The sequence below is a fragment of the Gopherus evgoodei genome, chromosome 7, assembly GCF_007399415.2.
Source record: "Gopherus evgoodei ecotype Sinaloan lineage chromosome 7, rGopEvg1_v1.p, whole genome shotgun sequence".
NCBI lineage: Eukaryota > Metazoa > Chordata > Testudines > Testudinidae > Gopherus > Gopherus evgoodei.
The window spans coordinates 59,353,456-59,373,864 of record NC_044328.1 but is presented as its reverse complement, the minus strand read 5'-3'; positions in this window follow the sequence as shown (position 1 = coordinate 59,373,864).

Genomic DNA, 20,409 nt, shown 5'->3' with positions numbered 1-20,409 from the left:
AATGATCGTTCCATTGCCCTCTGTGTGACAGACAGTTGATGTTCTTCAATCTTCATCAGCGACCATGTTTCACTGGCATATAGCATCGCTGGAAGCACGGTCAAGTTAAAAAGATTTGTATACGTTGTTTTGCTGATCTTTCCTTGAAGGATGTCCTTGATGTCATTGAATGCGCACCATCCAGCTTTTTTTGTGTGTGACAGTTCACCTTTCTGATTGTAGCACATGTTGACTTCCTAGCCCAAATAAATATTTTTGTCAGCCTCTTGGATTTGCTTTCCTCCAAGAGTTATCTGGATTCTTGGCAGAACATCTGATCTCATATTTCTTTTTCAACTGGTTCATTTTTAATCCGATGTGACTGCTGTTTGAGTTCAGTTCTTTAAGCATTTTCACAAGCTGGACTGTATTTTTGGCTATCAGCACTATATCATCTGCGAACCTGAGATGGTTTAGCCACTTGCCATGGATATTAATCCCACCTTTCAGGACTGCTCATCAAAAGACCAATTTAAAGCAGGCTGTGAATAATTTTGGTGAAACTGTATCTCCTTGTTTCATACCTTTCTCGATGGGTATTTGGAGGGGAGTATCGAATAGCGATATATCTGTGCTGCAGCCAGAGTTTGCTTCCTTTATAATGTGATATATTTTTCGCTGATTCCCTGTTCTGAAAGAGCTTCAGGAATGGCTTTGGTCTCCAAGCTATCAAACGCCTTCTCGTAGTCCATGAAAGCAATGCACAAATGGAACTTGTATTCCCTTGAACGCTCTAGTAGTTGGTTTAGAGTGAAGATGTGGTCTATTGTGCAGTCATTTCTTCAAAAATCGGCCTGCTCTCTAGGTTGCTGTTCATCCAGTTTTCACAACAGTCGATTTGTTATTATTTTAGTGTACAACTTATAGACATGCGAAAGCAGGCAGATCAAGTGATAGTTCTTTAGATTTTCTCGATCGCTTTTCTTATGCAGCAAGATGGTATTGGATTCTTTCCACCTGGATGGTATCTTCTGGATTTCCAGGTAACTGCTGAACCTTTGGGCGAGAGCTTTCCAGAGTTCCTGACCACCCACCTTAAGCACTTCTGCTGTCAGACCATCCTTGCCTGGATCTTTCCCCTTTCCCCTTTCCCTAATGGACTGCATGATGGATTTTGCTGATGAGAACCTGGAGTATGTGTTCATCGGTTTGTTGAAGTGATGGCATTAGGACATCTATACGGGATGCAAACAGCTGGGTATAGAAATTCCTGCAGATTGCCTCCATCTCTGTTTGACCGGTTACTGATTCTCCATCCTTGTTCATCAAAACCGATAATGATGACTTATACAATGCCAATTCCCATTTGCATTTTTTGAGACTTTTATGATCTTTAGCAGCCTTTAAGAGCTTTTTGGTTAGAAATTTCTTGAAGTCTTCCTTCAGCTTCATTCATGTGAGCTTGCAGAGAAGAGAGTACTCAAGCCTGTCACTTTCATTTCTTTTAATTTTCCTTCTGTTCTCCAACAAGGTCTTTATATTCTCTGAGATTCTTCCTCTATCTCTTTTTGGTCTTTCACGCTCAGCTGATTTCACGTACCATTTCAGTCTCTTGCTGAAGTTCTCATAATCCTCGCCACAGTCATCCAGGAGGCTCCAGTCTTCCCTGGAAATGTTTTCCTTCAGGATTGCCTCATCAAAAGCTATCGGTATGTGCCTTCTATTCACCATACACAGTGCCTTTTTCTCTACCTTCACAGTGAACATGAGTCTGGCTCTCAGTAGGCGATGATCACTACCTATGTTAAATTATGGCAATACTGAAATATCTTTCACAATGCATCGTCTACCGATCAGAAAGTAATATATTTCATTCTTTGTCTTCATGTTCAGTGTGATCTAAGTCCATCTCCTGTTGGCCTTCTTTCAGAACCAGGTGTTATCAATTAACATTCTCCTTGTCTCTGCCAATATAGCTAGTTGTTCTCCTCGCACGTTACATTCTCCGATACCGTACCTTCCTATGAACTTTTTGCTCTCTCTTCATCTTCCAACCTAGGCACTGAAGTCTCTTATCGCAATCGTATATGTGGAACTCTGAGTGAAGGTTTCCTCCAGCTCCTTATAGAATCCTTCCACATCATCATCTTTGCATGCAGTTGTGGGACCATAAATCTAGATGATTTTGAGAGTGCTGTATTGGTTCAATCAGAGGTAAGCACCCCAATACGCGATGACTTCAAATGGCACAAGATGATTTTTGAAGCCCATTCCTTGTTTATGATGAATCCAACTCCTCCAGCTATCCTTGTGCCTTCTTCTTTTCCTAGAATGACCATGCTTCCATCCCACCAGCTGACCTCCATCTCCTTCTTTTGTTGTGTTTCGCAAACGCCAGCACATCGCAGGCTGTTTTTGCCTTTTCCTCCATGAGATGGTTTATTGATTCCTGCCTTATCAGTGTTCTGCAGTTATAAGTGCACATTGAGAGAGTTGCCCAGTTTTCTTTTGGCAACCTGGCATTTGAGATTCTTTTCAGCCTCTCATTGATCGAATGTCTCACTGCCTCCGGAGTGGGGATTGAGGGAAGTGCAGAGAACTGAAACTTGGTTTTCCATGTTGGTTTAGATATTATTTTCAGCCCAGCCAGCTGGCTGGGCTGTCAGTGGTGCACTTAACTCCTCAACTTAGCTAGTTATCAAGGTGACAACCAAAAATCAAGGGAGTTTAAGCATTGGTTTTGTTAGGGATTCCAAATAACCAAGTTCCAATAAATTTAAAATCATGTTTCCAATTAAATTAAAAATACAATTCTTCAAAACTATCTTGTTCATACTAAGCTTTGCAAACCCCTTCCCACCTTTTAATTAACTGATCTTTTTAAAGTTATTTTTCAGGCCTTTCCAGTTTCCTCTATAAAGAGACTCTGTCATGCTATCTCCTCCCTTTCCCTTGCTAGGCCCATCTTCTCCTTTCTAACCATAAACCGACCTCTCAAGCCTAAGGGTATTTTCCCCTTAGTTTGTCTCTACAGCCTTACTGGCCCTCTCTAGAAGAAGGAATAATAGGGGGTTCACTTGCTAACCAAAGCAATTTAGGCCTATTTAGTTTCAGTTAGCTGCAGCTTACAATGTTAACAATGACCAAAGTATTAAGAAACAGTGCAACAATATGCAATGGATAGGGAATGTAAGGCATCCCATGATGATTTGCAAACCCAAAGCTAGAAATATGGGGGCTAACTGGGGAGATATGAATCATGATAGGCTGTTGTCAAAGCCTGTGACAGTCTTGTTACTTCCCTTGTTGATGGGGCAGAGGGGAAGAAATAACCAGGTTATTAACTATTTTATACTTTACTCTTGGAGTCCTGATAAAATGGCAATTTTCCAATAATCATTTCAATAAATCCTCTTTTTTTCTGTAATAGTCATTTTAGCATATCCAATTATTGTATTCAGATAGTCTCTCCTAGTCATAAAATACTGTGCAGTAGGCCAATTTCATCAGAATTTAAAATGAAATACCTGTATAAATGCATGAATCTCTACTGAGATCTCATATAAGCGCTTGATACTGTCCTCAGATATGGACCCATTAACCTAAAGTTAGAAAGTCCTTAAGAGAATTATTTTATTGGTCTGAATAGCTCCATTGCAGAGATAGGATTGCCATTGATTTCAGTTACTTGATGTGTTGTGGGAAAAGAGGGAAGTGCTGTTGTTTTCCAACTTTATAGATGGCCTTGGATATTATTTGAAGTGATGCCTCCGATGGAGATGTCCCATGATAAATGGAAATTCACTTACAACAGTTTTCTATATCTGAGAAGGAGATTCCAGAAAGGACCCTCTATTTCTAGTAGAGAACTTTCAGTAAGAGACAGAGGCAGATTACTCTAAAAATTGTCTTAAGGGAACTTGTAAGTATTGGTTTTCATATAGCATGCTGTTTAATTAGTGCTTCCTTTCTGTTTGGGATTGCTAGAAGGGCACTTCCTCAACAGCTTAGTATTCTTAAAAATTTCAAATCTAGTGGAAAGAAAGCAAGAGTTTTGTTTTTATTATCAAATAAAATAAACAATAATACAAAATAAAAATGAACAAGCTTGTGAACAAATGAATTGACCTCGCTTTGTCTAAATTTCTCCATCTGTAAAATTGGGACAATACTTTGCCTCCTTTGTAAATAATGTAACTAGCTTTGGATAAGAAGCTCCATTAAGTACAAAATATTATTAGTAAATTAATATGAAGAGCTTGACTAAGCTCTTACCCTCCAAAAAGCCATGTAAGATAGTGTTAAGCTGCTACTTAGTTCTTGACTCATGCCATCGTTGGTACATAGTTTGAAATGTCGTGTTGAAACTTAGAATATACAGAATCTTTGCTAATAATTTACGATAAATTGTACAGATGTCAGAGTTTAGAGGCAAATTCTTCACGGAAAAAACACTGTAGCTTTGGATGCAGCAAGAGACAGAAATGTAGAGCTGGTCAGTGCTTTGCAAGCCCATCCCTTGAAGATGGGCTATGGGTGCTTGCTGGTGATCTGAGGAAAGATGACTCATTACATATTATTAACTCTCCTCCTTCACCTCAATTATGTTAAAAGACGCTAAAAGAACTTTCTTAATATTAATTTTCTGTGTGAACAATTTCTTTGTTTGCCACATGAATTTTATGTCAAGCTCAGTAGGAGGAGAGAGTGGATTCAAACACCAATCAGAGGTGAAGTGTCCCACATGCAATCTCTCCATTGGAATGTGGTCCATGCTGTGATAACATGTGCAAGGCTGCTGCCGTAGTAGCTCCAGGACATCTGATTGCAGGAGAAGGAGAATTGTGGCTTTTCCAGCTTGCTCTGCGTCCAGGCCAAAGAACAAAAATATGATGAGTGGCCAATCCCAGGAGTTGCTGTAATATGATCAGCAAAGGACCCCCCTGTGAAGCTGAAAATAGGGTCTCATGGACCTAATGCTCTGGCAGATGTTCTGTTAATTTCATGTTAAAATCAAGAGGCCAGAATTATTAACACTTGACGTCCATGGGAGAAGGAAACAGTCCACAATTCATAGTTAAATAATGGGGAAATTTTAGCTGCAAAACAGTTGTTTGATGACAAATAACCCATGTAACTTTGAATTTATTTTGGAGAAAGGATCACATAGATGTACGCACAATGAAATGCAGGAACTGTGTAATCATGTCATTGTAACACTCATCTTCCCTCGTTTCTGCCCCTTGCTGTTTGTAGCTCTTCCTCGTTGTATAATGTCTAAAATTAGAGTCCAATCCTGCAATTTCATGTGCACTGGCAAACCTTTGCACTGGCATGGATCCCTTCCAAAAATCTAGCTCAGGATCTGGCCCTTAGACTGCATATTCCTTGAGTCAGTGACTGTCTCTTACTTGTTCTGTAAAGCGCCAGCACTATATAAACATTAGCTTCATGATGATGATGATAACAGGCAATAACCAAATACCATGAAGAAAAAAACAAACCATTATTGGCAGAACAAGAACAAAAATGTTTATATGTGTTACTGTAACTTGTGGCTATGAATTATTATTATTTATTTTATTTATTATACTGGGTGTATTTTTACATGCAGAAACTGTATTTTGTCTTTTGGGCACCCTACCTGAAACACCTTAAAGGGCCTTGTTTTTCAGCAAGTGCTGAGCATCCCACTCCCTGAAAATCAGGCCACTTTAAGTTGTGTCAAGTTGAGCACCCAAAATCACACATCAGTTTTGGATATCTTGGATTCCCAGCACTTCTGAAAACCATGTCACTGATTTATCAGCCTACTGATTTACTTTGGCTGAAAATCTTGACTTGAGCCTTTGATAAAACAGAGAAAATTCTCAGAAATGTCTAAAGGATTAATTCTTTATTGCTTGTAAAACACCTAGAAGATGTTTGGTTGAAAGGCATTGTAAAAGTATAATACAGTCTATGACTACTGGGTGATAACATAATGTATTTATAAATGGTTCAGCTCTGACAATTTTTGACAAGCAGGGCTGTAAATCAGCCAAATAATTAAAAAAATGATAATTTTGATTTGTATGGGGGACCTGAGGAACTTGTGTGTGAAATTTACAAAAAGCCAGACCTCACCATTGTTCTCCTTGCTCTGCTGGACAGTACAAAGAAACTTCTATAAGAGATACTGGGGGAAAATCTAGGTCTGTGTCACTGAAAACTCCTAATGTAGTAGATAGTAATGGGGAAATCTCTAAGGAGTCTGAAGATGGGTGTGATTCAGAGAAGCATACACACATTGGGATGCTTATCCAAGCAGTTCGTACCTCTTGGTGTACAGACAGAAAGTACTTCTCAGCTTATGCTACTTGAGAATTTATCAGTTGTCCCAGAGTTGGTTCTGGATTTAACTAAAGCCCAGGAAGGAAATGTTCCTAAGTTTGTGTCTGCTAGAGAGAAAGACACTGTAAATAGGTTGCATCCTGTTAGTGTCATAACAAAGTCCCAGAGACCAGACATGAAAAAACCAGCCCCCTGAGCGCAGCAAGTTTCAGTTTTGTAAAGTTCCAGTGTAGACAGTGCCCCAGCACTGGGAGCCATGTCCCTTGTTGTGGTGGTTATTTTTAGAGCTGCTGTGGTCTGCCGTGACCACACAAGCCATGTTAAAGTGCTGCTGTGGCAGCGCTTTAGCATTGCCAGTGTAGACTAGCCCCCAGTGTGGATAACTTAAAGAAGGTTTTTACAAGGTGGAATGAAGATTTAGGGAATTTGAATGGCCCTATGATGATCAATTGACTGTGTTTGGCCAGCTTGTTGGGAAGACACTGTTGTTGGGACAGGAATGTTTCCATGTTGATTCTTTAAGTGAACAGTCTGTGTCTCAGGTTCAGAGGTTAAGACTGGATAGCTGAATCTACAGAGCAGGACAGCTGTGCAATTGATCTCTCAAGAATACAGGGGATGACAGGCAAACTCTCATCTCTAGACACTTTGGATATGTCTTGTAGTCTCTTAGTGGACTTAACAGCCGATTCCATGTGGAAGCAGAGGTTGGTAATGGAAGGACAAAAAGACCTTGAGTCTAACATGCTAGTGAAAATGGATGGTATCTTTTTAAGACAAAGTCCAGCCTTGCAGTTGGTAACAGTTAAGCATCTGAAAATGTGTAAAGTCTAGTGCAGAGATCTCAAACTCAAATGACCATGAGAGCCACGAGGGCTAGTTCATTGGCCCGAGGGCCGCATCACTGACACACGCCCCATTACTGCTTCTGGCCCTGCCCCCACTCCACCCCTTCCATGAGGCCCCACCCCTTCCCTGAAGTCCCCACCCCACCTCCACCCCCTCCCTGCCCCTAGAGGGTGCATCAGGGGTGTGGTGGGGGCTCAGGGGAGGGAGGTGAGGTGCAACAGGGGGCTGGGTTGCAGGCAGAGGTCTCAGGGTGCAGAAGGGATGTGGGATGCAGCAGGAGGCTCAGGGCAGGGGATTGGGGTGCAAGACAGGTGTGCGATGCGGCAGAGGGCTCAGGGCAGGAGGTTGGGGTGCAGCAGAGGGTTCAGGTACAGGCAGGGGGCTCTGGGCAGGGAATTGGGGGCAAGGTGCATGAGGGCTTCGGGGTGGCAGTGGCACGCACCAGGGCCAGGGCAGGCTGCCACCCCTAGCCCTGGTCCCGCTCCAGGAAGTAGCTGGAACCATGTCCCTATGGCCCCTGGGGGAGGGGGAATGCAGGGCTCCGCACCCTGCTTGCCGTGCCTCCAAGTACCTTCCCCGAAGCTCCCATTGGCCGTGGTTCCCTGTTCCCGGCCAATGGGAGCTGCGGGGGCGGGGGGGGTGGAGCGGTGCCTGACAGTCAGGGCAACACACGGACTGAGCCCTCTGCTTCTCCCCACCCCCCCAGCCATAGGGAGTGGTACAGGGCTCGATGGGGGCAATTCTGTGGCTGTAGTTTGCCCACCCCTGGCCTGGAGGTAGGCCAGTGGGCGGGCACAGGGCGCTTAACGGACTGCAGAAAATAGCCCCATGGCCCTCGTGTTTGAGACCCCTGGTACAGTGTCTCTGTTGATGCAAATTACCTGACTGACAGGGAGGAGGAAGACTTGCCCATAACTGTTAGCAAAGAGGACACACCTAGCCAGCCGATTAATTCTGTTACACAAAAGATCTCAGATTTTGATGGTACTGACAGGGAGTAAGGGAAAAATTTAATCCTACAAATGGAAGCCAGAGGCGAACCCTAGAATGCCAAAAGCCCAAGGGTATTGTGCCAAAGGTGAGACATGACAAAAATGCTTGTGAATGTACACTTGTGATAGATTTCATATTAATATTATTGCTGACGTTAGCTCTTCTAACTAATGCATTGCTTATGTATCGGGGAGTAGCTGTGTTAGTCTGTATCCACAAAAACAACAAGGAGTCTGGTGGCACCTTAAAGACTAACAGATTTATTTGGGCATAAGCTTTCGTGGGTAGAAAACTGTCAACACGTACAATGTGCTAGATCTTTTGAAAAAAAAACCTTGACCATGTTGGGAGTGATACATAAGACCTCACAGTGTGCTAAAAGCCTTTATGGTTATACTGTTTCATTACATGACAATACACTTTATGTCTAAGGCCATGTAATACTGATATTTCAAAGTTAGTGCCTGTAACTAGTCTTGAAACTGTACACAGGAGAAAAGACATTACACACCTAATGCGGTGCATAAAAAGGAAAACTGAGGCACTATATCATATTGCTTTCATGATTAAATGCCAAGATTCCTGCACTATGGAGAACATTAATATCTGCATTAACTTAATTGGGTTCCAAACATTTCCCAGAGCTTGTATGAATAAATTAGGTATTTTCATTAGCTATGGGCAAGATCACAAGACATACAAGAATTACTCTACAAGAGCAGATCCAATCCACTATTGGTTTAAGCAAGTTTTACCTTGAGTTTTTAAAGGGATTGAATAATATTATTACTTTCATAATGAACCGTACAAAGAAAAAGCCTGTTCTAGACAAACATGATTTTGATAAACCATTTCTGTTATATGCTGACACTTCTAACATTGGGTTAGAAGCTGTAGTAATACAGAACCACGAATGGGAAGTCGCTGTGATGTGTTCAGCAGTGTCTGGAACACCCCTTCCTGCATTGATTTTTGCATTGGGGGTGCGATGTTAACTGATTACGCTATAATCAGGTATCAGAGGGTAGCCGTGTTAGTCTGGATCTGTAAAAGCAGCAAAGAATCCTGTGGCACCTTATAGACTAACAGACGTTTTGGAGCATGAGCTTTCGTGGGTGAATACCCACTTCCCACAGACATGCATCTGAGGAAGTGGGTATTCACCCACGAAAGCTCATGCTCCAAAACGTCTGTTAGTCTATAAGGTGCCACAGGATTCTTTGCTGCTTTTATAATCAGGTAGATCATAACACTGTTATATAATTGCAACAAATCTTGTACAAAACTTGACACTATCAAATTAGGCCTGAATAAAGACTGGGAGTGGCTGGGTCACTACAAAAAATAATTTTCCCCTCTGTTGATACTTACACCTTCTTGTCATGAATGGCCACATCCACTTTGAATGAATTGGCCTCATTAGCACTGACCCCGCCCCCCACTTGGTAAGGCAACTCTCATCTTTTCATGTGCTATAATATATATTTTTCTACTGTATTTTCCACTCCATGCATCTGATGAAGTGGGTTATATCCCACAAAAGCTTATGCCCAAATAAATCTATTAGTCTCTAGGGTGCCACAAGGACTCCTTATTCTTTGTACAAAATGTGGCAGGTAAGATGTCTATAGAAAGGATATGATTTGCTGAATAAGATTATGCTATTTGTATGCATCTATCATTTTTGTACATGAAATTAGCTATATGCCTGTATTTCTAAGGTATTTGCTTCTGGGTAGTACCAACAAGGTGTTTAACCAGCACGTTGTAAAGGAATTATTCAAATAGAATGATCCATTAGAGAACACTTAACTCACAATGGAAGACACCTATCTACTATTAATGGAATTTCCTGCCATGACTAAGAGAAGTCATGCATGGACATGTGACTCCGAACTCCATCTTTTACCTGTAGTCTTCCACTACTGTGTTGAGGGCTTTGTTTGAAACAATGGGTTTCCCTCCACATGGCAGAAGCTATAAAAGGTGCTGGAAACTTCTCCATTTTGCCTCTGTCCTGCTCAAACCTCTGGATTATGCACTTATACTAATGGGAGCATTGTAACCAGTGGACTGAAGACCTTCCAATGATTTGGAAGCAACCAGAGACTTGACTTAAGTCAGCAGTTTATTCCATCACTGCTGTAAGCCTGAACCAAGAACTTTGCAATTATTGTATGTATTTGATTCCTTTAAACAATTTTAACTTTTTCTTTCTTTCTTTCTTTCTTTCTTTCTTTCTTTCTTTCTTTCAACAAACCTTTAGATTTTAGATACTGAAGGACTGGCAACAGTGTGATTTTTCAGTAAGATCTGAATTGTATATTGACCTGGGTGTGTGACTGGTCCTTTGGGAGCAGAAGATACCTTTGTTTAATTAAACTGATTTTAAAGAACCACTTATCTTTAAGTCTAGCATCTGGATGTTGAATCCAGGATTGGAATGCCTCAGGAAACCTCTTTTCTGACTTTTTGTTAGCCAGTGTGATGAAACAGAAGTTAACTTTTGTTGCTGGTTTGATATATTTTATGGGAGAATAACTGCCAGTTTTGGGGGATGTCTGCCCTATTTCTCAGCAGTTTGTCCTGAATTTGGTATTCTCAGTTGTGACCCATGGAGGCACAGTGACACCAACTTCTGTTGATAAAAGAGATGAGCTTTTGAGTTACACAGAGCTCTTGTTTAGGTAGTACAAACAAATCTTTTTGAGCCCATCGTATAGAAAAAAATTTTCAGAACCATCTCTAGTCTAGGTAAATTTGTATCTTGACTTATTGACAATGTCAGTGAAATCCAGGATTATTAGTTATTAATGTACAATTTACATATAGTAAATTGTCAGCTGCATATAAAAAGTGCATTGCTTTAAAAGATGTTCTGGGGAAGTCTGAGTTGCAGTCGATTCAGTTCCTCCTTTTTGCCAACTGGAAAAAAATAATTCTTTGTGCTTTATCTTTCTTATCATGGTTTCAAGATATCACTAAAGCTATTTACTGTAAATTTTAACTATTTTTAAATGAGCATTTTATTCTAAATGAGCATATCTTAGCAACCAGAGCTCATGTTACTTAATCTGTAGCGTATAAATACAGGGTCAAACTCATAGTAAATTATTCCTGTGAATGCTTTTTCTAGAAAATCAGGAATTGCAAAGTAAGTGGTTGGATGGTATTGTTGCTCTCTTTTAAGTCTGTTCTTTAATTATAAAGTTGTGCATAGTTTGTAAGAAGGTTATGATAGAAATTTCCTTAAAATCTTTTATTTATGTGTATTAAACACGTCTGTGATGGTTTTCCACATCATTCAAAGATTAAGGTTACGGTATATTATAGTTTGTTATGTATTTTAATAATAATAATTGGAGGTATACCGATCTCCAAAAACTGGAAGGGACCTTGAAAGGTCATTGAGTCCAGCCCCCTGCCTTCACTAGCAGGATCAATTTTTGCCCCAGATCCCTAAGTGGTTCCCTCAAGGATTGAACTCACAACCCTGGGTTTAGCAGGCCAATGCTCAAACCACTGAGTTATCCTCATAAAACTATATAACCCTCCTGGTTTTATGTTCCTATTTTACTCATAGTACAACAAAATACATCTTGTCTAATTCTTTATGCTATTCATTTAGGAAGTATATGCAATTTTATAAATCATTACCAGATAAGTTGGGGAGTCTACGCCATACGTTAGCTTTGAAATGAAAGCATACAGCTATATTCCCAAGTGCAAATATTGCAATTGTGGTCCAGCCCTGGTACTCACTTCCACTCTATCCTCAGTGCACTTGTACAGGCCCAAACATAATTCAATTTTTTAAAAGCAGTGATCTACTAAAACTTTAAGGATTATGTTTGTAGGCAACCTGATGGGACTTAATTGAAATTTGCTGCTTTTTTTGTTTCAAGTTGTGGGGTTTTTGGAGCAGGACAAATTCCAAAAATTAGGGGTACTTCATTAAGATTTGAATAAAGAATAATTTAAAAGTTTTTTCATGAGCACTGAAGCTCGGACTAAAAATATAACAAACTAGTACAAATGTTTTAGAAAGTAGACATTTAGCATTCATTTATAGAGCCAATGTGTAATACTGCAACATAAAGAGTTTATGTGTACTCAAAATTCCTTACGGGTAATTCTTTTAATGATTTTTTCCACAGGCTAGGAATCAAACAATGCTGCTGCTTCCAGTATTCAACACTTTTGTCTTGGGATTAACTCTGGTGATGACTTCCACCTCAAATCCTGCTCAGGGTGTCCAAAAACTGGATCAGGATGCATGTATACTAGTTGTGCGCAGACCTGCTCAGAACGGACTAGCAGGAAGAGATGGAAAAGATCGCCCTAAAGGTGAAAAGGGAGATCAAGGTAAACAAATATTGATTTACTGTTCACTTGTTGGTCAGATATGTGTTTTTTTTAAAGCTAATAAAAAGGATGCATAATTCAAATCATATAGCTAGATGGAACCTTAGCAAAAAATTTTGTCAAGCATGAACAATCCAGAGATCCTTAATTTATTGCTAATTACTAAAACACTAAAATAAAAGCTATGTTACAATTTGGAACCAGATGCTTCTGATATAGGTAATGTGCTTTAGACTCTTTCACTTTCAGGCCACCAGTTTTGAATCTGATCCAGATTGGCAGTGTCTGAAACTTGTTACCAGCCAATGCCTGTCCTGTGATCTATGTGAAATAACTTGCTGTTACAGTGCATTTCTTGGTGGTTAAGAGAGACACAAACACACATACATAATAAATGAGACTAATAGCACTCTTGGTAGTGTCAGCAGATGGCCAATACCAGGGTGATATACATTCTGATATTGTTAAACCTCAAAATAAGCTGAATTGGCACTGAAGAGACAGAACCTGGAAAAGTTGTTTAGGTCTCACTGTTGCAGATAGAGGCAAAGGATGAAGGGGCATTCAGCCTACTCTCTAGAAGTTACTATAAGAAGTTATTCTCTAATCACACTGTACTTAGTATTTATTTGTATTACAATATCACTTAGAGTCCGTAACAGATATCTGAAAACCATCTTGTTAGGCAGTCTACATAAAACATGGTAAGAGGAAAAACTCCGTCCTGAAAAACTTACAAACTAAATAGATGAGAAAGACAGAAAGACGGGAGTGGTATCTTCATTTTAGAAATGGGAAATGGAGTCACAAGGGATTATAGACTAGAGTCACTAAATTTTCAAAAGTATTAGAGGGGTAGCTGTGTTGGTATGGATCTGTAAAAAAATATAAATTTATATAATTGGAGATATACCACTCTCCTAGAACTGGAAGGGACCTTGAAAGGTCATTGAGTACAGCGCCCTGCCTTCACTAGCAGGACCAAGTACTGATTTTTGCCCCAGATCCCTTAGCGGCCCCCTCAAGGATGAAACTCACAACCCTGGGTTTAGCAGGCCAATGCTCTAAACCACTGAGCTATCTCCCCCCCCCCCATTTAAAAGATTCCACTAAGAATCCATTTGCATGAGTAATTACATAGACTGTCCGGGTTGGAAGGGACCTCAGGAGGTCATCTAGTCCAACCCCCTGCTCAATGCAGGACCAATCCCCAAATGGCCCCCTCAGGGGTTGAGCTCACAACCCTGGGTTTAGCAGGCCAATGCTCAAACCATTGAGCTATCCCTCCTCCCACCTTATGGGCTAACAGACGTATTGGAGCATGCATCTGACGAAGTGGGTATTCACCCACGAAAGCTCATGCTCCAATACGTCTGTTAGTCTATAAGGTGCCACAGGACTCTTTGCTGCTTTTATTAATTTTCAAAAGAACATAGCTCCCATTTAAGCACCATATTTTCAAAATAGTGCACTGAGTGCAGAGTTATTTTAAATAATCAGTCGCAAGTGTCACAATGAGAGTGTTTAAGTTTAGAAGATCTTAGCCCAATTCTGGATGCTGGGCACTTCAAAATCTGGTCCTAATTGTGCATTCTGGACACTTCAAAATCTGGTTCCAACGTCTGTGGAAAATATGGCTTTAAATCTGTACATGCTGAGAAACATTTTAGGAATTCCAGCTATACTCACATACTAATATTTCCATTTAGAAGTGAATCCACCAAACTTCTGAACACTTTTCAGATATTTGAATTTGATATTTAAATTGCAGCAATAGAAACAAGCTTGGATCTGGATCAAAGTTCATTGTTCCCCAAAAATTCATTGTTCTTTTTGATGATCTAATCTTCATCCATCTCTAATTATGACATCTCAAACTCTTATAACACCTACAAATTCTACTGTTTACTTGCTTTATTTTTCTCTCTTCCTTTTCCCTGAATAAACACATTGGATTGCAAGGATTAAGAGGGATACCAGGTCTTCCAGGAAAGGATGGATCCCCTGTACCAAAAGGAGACAGAGGTGCAGAAGGACCAAAGGGAGACTGTGGAGGCAGAGGTAAGCAGTGCCCCCCTTTTGAGGGAAGGTAAAGAAGAAGCCCAACAGGGCAGACAGAGAGACCTTTATGGATGTTTGAATGGTTTTCATTTCATAAATGTTCCAGTAGGGCTTTGCTGCTGATTTCTGAGCGAGGGAGAAATATTCAGAGGAGGGCACTGGGGAAACCAGTCAGTCTGATTTTCAAGGGAGAGAAGTGAGTGAGCCTCCAGGGTTACCAAAAGTTGCTCTGATGAACTCAAACATCCTATACGAGAGAAACACCACAGTGATGGGTACCTGATCCCTGGGTTCATGGGATGAAGGATGTGCTTCTAATTTTTAAAGAAATTGAAAAGCTAGCATTGCTGCAGGTGCTACTGAGAATTGCACTCAAGAGGTAGTTTTATTTTCAGTGGACTTCTGGCCCACAGAACCTCAGTTTTAAACTTGTTATATCTTCTTGAGGAACCAAGAAATCAAAAACAGTATCTTTGGTGTTACACTTGTGATTCACTACTAGTTCTGGAGGTGACGTTTCTGGCTTTTTTAAGCTTTTAGAAAACCTTCCATATTTTAATGTGACACAATAAGAATGCTATTATTTTCTCCTTCATAATGTAAGCTTTTAAAAACTGAAATGAGTGATTTGCAAGAACAACTGAAGACCGTGAAAGCTACTGTCAGCAAAATCCAAAAAGGTAAGACAAATAAAGTGCTGTTCACTCCAGTCACTGAGAGATGTGCCCAAATGGAGTAATTTGGATGCAGATCTAGATCTCTACTTCTTCAGAGTTAAGAAGGATTCATATCTGGTGTCTGATCTGGGCTTTTTGCTATTCACTCATACTCCAAACTTCTATGTACTTGCTGGATGTTTTAGTAAAGTAACTCAATTCTACAATATGGGCAGTACTGGTCTATCCTTGTCATATGTATTGTTAGCCTCGGCAGGTCTCCACTTTAATGTAAATAGGAAAGTCCCCCCAAGAACAGCTGTGGGATCAAGTGCTAAAAAAATCCCATCCAATATATACTTAAGATGAAATAGTGTGACTTGCGTAGGGTCTACTTTATGTCTGAAATGTTATTTGATTTGTCCTGTGATCAAGAAGAATAGTGGGAGACAACCACTCTCTGACATCAACAGCACATGTGGCCTCATTCTGCCCCTTGATTTCCCATTTACTTCCTCTGGAACAGGAACAGACCCTTGAGTCTTACCTGTAAAGAGAGCTGCAAATGCTAATTGAGATAATGGAATGATGACAGAAATTCTTACTGTGTCATATCAAGGCCAATGGGCCTGGCCTCATAAGAAATACTGCAGTAATGTTCCCAAACACTGCACTTTACAATAGTGACATGGTAATATTTTAGGGTGCCAAAATAGTATTGAACTCCGGTATTATGTACAATTCCAACTCTACTCTCTAGGACAATAAAAACTTCCTCAGCTCTTCCCTCATTGCTAACTAAAATAACAATAATAAAGTATAAACTTCAACCTAAGATTTTTCCTGGTTGTTTTAGGGTCTTCCTGAGACCTTTTGCCTCTGTCCATAGTTTTCTCTGCACCAGTAAAATATCCTTCCCCTTTCAAACTTCTGGGTCAGTGTACAGCTGGTCAGACAGAATGAATCAACAAAAATAAGTGCCTCTTGCTCCAGGGTCCAAGAACTTGTTACTCTAATCTGAAGAATAGTATGTGGGGAAAAAATGTAACTTAGATGTACTGTACTTCTGTGTTTTTTCTAGCTTGGATTTTTATAAATGGCAATAGTACTGGTGAAAAAACATTTGTAGCCAATGGAGCTGAAGGAGACTTGAGACCTCAAAAGCCACACGTTCCCAAGCTGGTGGCCTGATTGCTTCTCCAGGGAATTCTGCAGAGAACAGCGCCGTACAACAAATAATAGTTCATCATAACAAAGCAGCACATATTAGAATAAACAATATACAAACAGAAGGTTCATTTAAGTATCTAAGTGGCGAAGCAATAGCATACTCAAACTGGGCTGCAGGAGAACCAAATAATTTTGGTGGAATAGAAGACTGTCTAGAAATGTATCCAGATGGAATGACAAATCCTGTAATGATAAACAGTTAATAATCTGTGAGTTTTAATCTCCCTGTCCTTGTGGTTTACATTAAAATCAGTTAGTGCAAGTTGGCTTGCAGCTTTAATACTTATATAATCTTGTTGATTTACAATAGCCTCACATTTTGAATAATGTGCTGTATCAGTGATGTATGTAAAGGTATAGATATGCTGAATCTTGCAGAAATTTTTATTATGATAAATTGAATTGCAATAAAGCCATCATGCAACTTTGAACTGTATTCATAGCTGGTTAATACAGGTGTAGTAAGATAAGGCCCTGAAACATAAACTCTTATCAGAGGCCCAGTATGAGGCCTGAGGCCTGAACTAAAGTAATGGTCAAGACTTTGCTAACATAAAGCAAAGTTAAGCTGTGAGCCAGAGGCAGGCCCTGCTCACAGAAGCTGGCAAGGAAAGGGCTGATGCTGTGAAAAGAGACATACCTAAAAGGTACTAGACACCACTCCACACAGATAACAAGGAACAAGCTGACCCATCCCAATGACAGGGCCAAAAGGGGAATATGATGGATACCGTTGTTTTGTTCGAACCAACATGTACAAGGTGAGAGGCAGCACCTTACTATGTAGAAGGGTTGTACCTTGCTACGTAGAGGGGTTGCACCTCAATATGCCAGGAGTGATGTGTAACTTGTTTGTACCTCTGTATATGAATGCACCTCTGTCCAGCCGAGGGAGCAGTGGAAAGTCTCGCCATTGACTGAGCTGAGTCCATTGTCAGGGAGCACATAGGTACTGGCTAGCAGCACCTTAGCAGCACCTTGGACTTCATTTGCCCATGAGCTGGAGACTGTGTTTCTCTTCGACAATAAACCTGGCCGACGTGCCTTCGTACCTTACTAGAGTCTATGGTCATTGGGGGTTCTCTCAGGATCTGCTGTGTCAGCTACCTGCGCAGAGCTGGGGCAGCACACAGAGGGAACACAGGCACGCAGCCGATTGATATCAACATTGAACAGAGCAGAGCACCACACCGGTAGCGTCTGACAACAACAGGAGATACTACAAGTGCTGTGAGAAATCAATACCTACAGAGTTTCAGACTTGAACAAAAGTGACTATCATGAGGAACTGACAGAGAATACAGATCAGGGTTGTCTTTTAAGTAAAAGGCCAGAAGATGACCATTTTGTTCTACATAGTTCCAGCAGGGAATGCTTTAGCTTTATGACTATATACTTGTCTTAAAGTAAAGCATATGGATTTCCATTAATCTCTGTATAAAGCTGTTTACAAGTCTACAGTCTGCTTGTTTACAGCCTTGTTCTCAGGTTACTGAAATGTGCAGGGAAGGGATTCTAGAAGCTTTTGGTCATGTGTCCCTTGATAGCCCACTGGAGTTTGGGCACGTTGTGGATTTAAGTCCCATTATTCAGCACTCACAAATGCCATGGCACTTTACAGGCAGAAAAAATCCCTGCCCCAAAGATTTTACAGTCTAAATAGAGACAAGACAGAGAAGACAAAATTGGAGGGCAAGATACAGGCAATGGAAGAGGGGACAAAGGCCAGTAATACAAGATAACACAGTGCTTGGGGGTTTGACACACTTTTGATGGATTAATGCTTTTTGTTTCATGTATTAATTAACTTTTGTTTAGGCTAAAACCTAATGTTGATCATTCAGTGTCAAGGGAAAGATGCAGTGCTCATAGGGACCCTGGTATGATAACACCACAGATAATAGAGGGGTCAAGATATTCATGGACTCGACTATGTTACTCTGGATACATAGTTACTATGGTTCCATGAAGTGAGGATATTTCCTTCCTCATTTTAGTTATATCATCTCATTTATTCAATAGCAACTTTATTAAACAAAATAAAAAGTCCTTATCTAGCTTAATCTCTATACCCATAGTCACAGGCAGGTCCATCTGATTCCCCATCTTTGAGCTGGGAGAAACAATCTTCATGGTTCTTTTCATCAGGGTTGGCTCTAGGGATTTTGCCGCCCCAAGCACGGCAGGCAGGCTGTCTCTGGCGGTTTGCCTGCAGAGGGTCCGCTGGTCCCGCGGCTTCGGCGGACCTCCCCCAGGCATGCCTGTGGGAGGTCCTCCGAAGCCGCAGGACCAGCAGACCCTCCGCAGGCATGCCTGCGGGAGGTCCGCTGGAGCCGCGGGACCAGCGGACCCTTTGCAGGCATACCGCCGGAGGCAACCTGCCTGCTGCCCTCGCAGTGCGGCAGAGCGCCCCCCGTGGCTTGCTGCCCCAAGCACGCGCTTGGCGGAGCCGCCTCTGCTTTTCATTGCCACCCAGAAAAGCATCGCTTGCCACTCACTTAAATCCTTCCTTTTTCTGCTGACTAGCCTTTATGAGGATTTGCAGATTGGGCTGAGCCTTAAAAAGGGTAAAACATTATGTCCAGTGAAGGCCCTGGCCCAGGAGAAACCTGACCTGGAGGAAGGACAGGGGCTGCCATGGCTGCCCGCCACTGAGTACCCAGAGGAACTGGAGGAACCTGAGGTGGAAGGGGAGCTGGAGCTGCCAGCAGCTGAGTACCTGGAGGAACCGGCGGAACCTCAGGCGGAGCGGGAGCTGGAGCTGCCAGCAGCTGAGTACCTGGAGAAGCTGGAGGAACCTGAAGTGGAGTGGGAGCTGGAGCTGCCAGCAGCCGAGTACATGGATGAGCTGGAAGAACTGGAGGGACTCGCTCAAGGGACTGGGTACAAAGGAGCCCAGGGACAGAACTGCACAGAGCGGTGAGTCTATTTGGTCATCGTGTTGCGGAAGGACCCTGCTGACTCAGTGGTGAGATCTTCGCCTCGCCACTGTAAGGACCCTGGGCTGGACCACAGTGGAGTTGTGTGGGCCTGCGTTCTCCTACCCCGGCCAACCTACCTCGGGTAGCAAAACCCCAATAGAGTGCTACAGACCCTTGCCGGCGCTCCCCAGCCTGAGGGGCGCGCTACAGACCCTTGCCGGTGTTCCCCTGCCTGAGGGGCACACTACAGACTCTTGCCGGTGCTTCCCAGCCTGAGAGGCGCTACAGACCCTTGCCAGCGCTTCCCGGCCTGAGAGGCACTAAAAACCCTTGCCGGCGCTCCCCTGCCTGAGGGGTGCGCTACAGACCCTTGCCGGTGCCTCTCCCTCTGCTAATTCCCCAGTGAGAGGCATGACCCAGGATGGCCAGTGAGACAGTAGCTCCCCACCTCCCCCTAGCAGCTCGGTGAGCCAACCAATGCGGATCACAACCTGGCTCATGCCAGATAGATCGCTTCTGCCCCCAGTTGATGGTCCAGGCATTGTTATCTTAATTCCTTTGAAGTTTGTATCTTGCCTTTCATGCTTGGTTCTTTAACAACCCCTTAAAAGTCCCTTTTGATTTACCTATGCTTTCCATCTTGAATCAATACAAAACTGAACAGGGAAACCAAGTCATTTACACTAGTAATAAAAAATGCTAGGCATTTTCCATTTAAAAGCTAAGCACAAAGGCATAAGCTCGACACACCCTAAAAATTACTTACCCTGGCAATACAATCATGTTTGCACACAGTTGTCAATTAATTTAGCCAGCCTTAAATCGAACCAGCAGCATATGCCCTATCCCATTGTTGTTAGCAGACTCAAAAAGGTAACAAAAGGCAATAGGATGACCCAGAAAGTCACAGAGACTAAGCTCATTGATCTGAATGACCATCACCAGTCTGTTTGCTGTGTTTTTCAACATTAATACTATATAGAAACATTAATAAATGAATGCAAAATAAGCTGTCCCTTACA